Source organism: Orussus abietinus, unplaced genomic scaffold, assembly GCF_000612105.2.
Source record: "Orussus abietinus isolate OABI.00-Male unplaced genomic scaffold, Oabi_2.0 scaffold70, whole genome shotgun sequence".
NCBI classification, from domain to species: Eukaryota; Metazoa; Arthropoda; class Insecta; order Hymenoptera; family Orussidae; genus Orussus; species Orussus abietinus.
The window spans coordinates 814165-818488 of NW_019394280.1; positions in this window are offsets into that span (position 1 = coordinate 814165).

A 4324-nucleotide genomic window follows, 5' to 3' on the forward strand; every position below is an offset into this window, starting at 1 on the left:
AATAACTCTCCGAGACACGTTCGTGCTTTGGTAAAACATAAACATGTACGTTTCGTATGCGGCTACAAAATTTACGTCTCTATCCACGCAATCATTGATTCATAACACGGCGGTCGATAAATACGAACGTCGGCAACGTAGGTATTTAGAAAAATCTTTTTTACCGACGTCGATAATATCAAATTCATCTATACCCATTTTGGTGGTAGCGCCACTTTGAATACTCAAATGGTAACGCAAGCTGGCGCGTCACGTTACCGATATTTATATTTATATCTAAATCCGTTACACTCTACGTTGAGAATTATACGAAATGTAGCGTTCCATGTGTCATTTCGGTAAAGTAACGACGTAGAGATCGACGTAAAACCGTCGAAGTTCCGTGGATTCATGATTTTTGTTACCATAGTGAACCAATGGCGCCATCTGTGACGTTTAGCTGCAATTAAATTTACCTGACGAGATGATTTTTATTTTATCGACATCGATTAAATTTCTCAGCCCCTTCCATTTCACCTTAAATGCTCCACTCCGTATAGTAAGACCGATTTAGTCACCCCTGCAGTAGTATAACTGGCATCGAGATGTTAATTTATGCCACGGAGTGCGATCACATCGGACCGTTTCTGGAGAGCGTACCTACGAAGGTGTATCCTCTCGAGAATATAACGCGAGACTGGAGGTAATGCGCTGGCGCAAGCTCGATGCGCGTGTCCGGATTCCTACCACACGAAAGCAGTCGTTGCGGCACTGGAGCTTCCCAAATATCGTCCTCGGAGTTAGTCTAGCGTTGCGTGTCGTGCGCATCGCTGTCGCTCCCTTCGCGAACATTTCCAATGAGGTGTCGCGAAGGCGTTATAATTGCCTTACCGGCGGAGTCTTTGGAAGACAGATCGGAGTGAACATTTATGGTGAAGTTAAAATAACGAGTTCAAGTGTGTTCTAAACCGTGACGAACCCTTTAATGCCCGGAGTTTATTATTTATTACCAGTCTTTTCAATTTTACTCCGTTATCTTTTCGGGACCAAATACTACACATTAATTTCAGCACAGCGAACCGAACACCCTTGTTTCTTTGTACATTCAGTTTTGGAATATGTATTCACTTTTCGTTCATTATTTCATACGATCGATTTAAATATTCGAGCAACTGTAGATTAAGGATCAAAGGTATTATTTTGGTTTGCATTTTATGCGTTATTTTCTGTTCGACAATAAAGACGAAAGATCATCGTATTGTGTATATGCACTTTTGGTAAATTAAATTTTAAAACGTTTTATCTCTTTTCGTTTAACGTTATTAAATATCGGTAGTTTTAATTGCGTTAGCCTCTTCTGGTTACTTTTTGATAACCACATGGAACGAGTAAGATAGCAGATTACTAGATTTTACTCAAAGAGCTTTCCATCCTGATAACTTATTACGCGGGCATTCCGTTATATTTCGAGACGTACAATGCACCGAGGCAGATGCAAACATTTACTTTCCTTTTTTTTTTTTTTTCCGTTGACGAGTCGCCCGTAAATCTCACCTACTCGCGCACCCGTTAGTTTCACACGACCTCGCAAGAGAGAAACCAGGGATATTCACCATCTCTCTTTTACGCCGCCCTTCTCTTTCGCACTCGCCCTCGTGTAATTCTCCCCTCTCTCTTCCTCATCTTTCCTTTCCAGTGTACCGTACCGACCTATCCTCCATCTTACTTGCTGCCTATCGTTTCTCCCTATCCCTTAACTCCTCTTTCTTCTCTATTTCGGTCAACGGAAGAAAACACCATATCTACACAGGATGCTGTAAAATAAATGGTTGTATATATGCGAATATGTAGAAACATCTGCGAATTGTACGCTAATAGCAGACTCTTTAATAAAAATAGTCGATAAAATGTTGCCCTTTCTCTCTGCTGCTTTCTGTTTTATTTCATGTTTTGCTTTTGGTTCGATTTCAACGTTTTGTTGTTTCATTACACCAGGAAATATTATATAAAAAATATCGTTTTCTGCTTCTACATGAAGGTATACAAATATACAATTATATGCGTTACATGTATGCTAGCATAAGCCGATACTACCTTCATTAGATAAAAACTCATTCTTAGAAACTGATTGTATGAACCTTAATCCGGTGAACCATTGATGTATTAAATATTCAACTTCTACTTTAATATAAATCGATGTTATCGCTCAAGAATAAACGTGCTACAGTTCTGACCCTGGTAGCACGGAATAATTTCTCAATATTCTTTTGTAATCTTTGCTAGATATCTCAAGTGACAGATTTTTTAAGATGTCTCGTTGATTTAATTTCAAGATGTTTAAAATATTTCTTGAAAATCTCAATGACGTATATAATTATAAACATGTATGAAAAATATATTATTTACTTTACGATTATTATTGCAAAATTTTCGTTCCGCTATTTCATTATTGTAGCAAACCGTGTAACTGATTTTAATTATTTTTACAGCGTTTACAATTTATTCGGCAGATAATATTTAAAAAATACTTATATTAAAATAAAACGAAACGATTTGTATATCTACATGAAAAATATGACGAAAACACGTGGAGCTAATGTTATACAGATATTCTAAAGTAAATTTTTTGCAATTATTTTAAATATCTGCTAAAAATGTACAAAGTGTACGATATTCATTAATTATATATCGCAAATATACGACAAATATTTTGTGCTACTAGGGGAATAATCATTTTTCGGTTTTATTCAAAGCTCTTGACTGAGTTTTTATATTGTGTGCAGTTTTGAATAATAGGATGAGAATTAATTTGAAAATAACGGAACTCATTTTTATTACTCAACTGTTAGCAACTTTAAAACTGTAATCTAAGTTGTCGGCATGAATTGGTGAAAATTTATGTTCCCAAAATCAATTTCAGAATTTGTTGAAAATAAAAGCTATATAGGCATCTTTATAGATCTTTATAAAAAATCACTCGTTAGTGTACACAACATTATTATTATTGTTACATAAAAATACCAAAGTATGTCAACTACCTACATAATTTGAGATCTAAATTAAAGAAAAACTTTCACTAGGGAATATAAATAACCATTGGAATTGATAAAGGTACAGTAACTAAAGATGATTGACAAAATATATCTGACGTTTTACACTGTACATAGAAGAAATGTTGTATAACCTTAAATATATTTCGTTGTTATTTTTTCAGCAGCATCGTTTTATTGATTTACCCTTACTATATCAACGAGCGGATTTGATGTTTTGAAACATTATACATTTCCTTTATGCACTTTAATTTAAAGAATAGCATCGAGAATAGTTTTTCTCCTATTATAATACGTGCCTAATATTTTAACCATACAAACATTCTAAATGCTACGCCGAGCTCTAAAACACTGCATCATTTCAGCTAATTTGCATAATACTTAATGTTCTTTAGAATTTATAGTTAAACGACAAAAGACGTCTCTTGATTATGTACAATTTTTATGGAATCTTTCATGTTACAGAAATGAATCAACTTTTCTATATAAGTAATTAGCACCTCAACATAACTGTCAATAGCAATAACATAATACAAATAAAATATTCAGAACATATCAGTGTTTATATGAACCAAAAGATGTATATTAAATAAAGAAAAGAGAAAACTAGGGATGTGTTATTAATAACTAAATTATTTTATTTAATTTGTAGTTCATTTATTTATTACAATATTGAATACACAAAGATATTGATAATATTTGGTTTGCTGTTAACTCTCTTCGGAGTAATCAAATTAATCGTATTCGCTTCTATGCGAGTCCGAGATAACAAACTGATTTTGTTTAGATATACTTTATCTATAAGCTATTACTAACCAGTCTGCTACATAGACATGAAACTTTATATATTATTTGAATGAGAATATTACTATCGCAAAAGAAATCCTTGGTAATGAGCTAAATCTGAGTACGTCGTGAACGATAGTCGCGTGAGAAATAATAATCAGTATTTTTATGTTTTACAGCGAGCTAAAAATCGGACTGCAGATGTAATAATCAATTGACACATATATTTGCATATAAGTAATAATCATAATGGATGTAATATTTCATTATGTGGCCTGAGGAAAATATGATTGCCTTTAAGAACATTCTTCACATAAGCATTATTACACAACCTAATTGTCTATCCCGTTTATTGAATGCTGCTTTTTAAACGTTTTTTCTCATTTATTGCATTAAACGTCCGGTATTTACAATTTTATTATATTGGCAATAACTTTACGAAGTCTCGCAGTGTGGTGTAAGCGGTACTTCTTGTTTTATTCGAGTGATTGGTGCCACTAACATGAAAT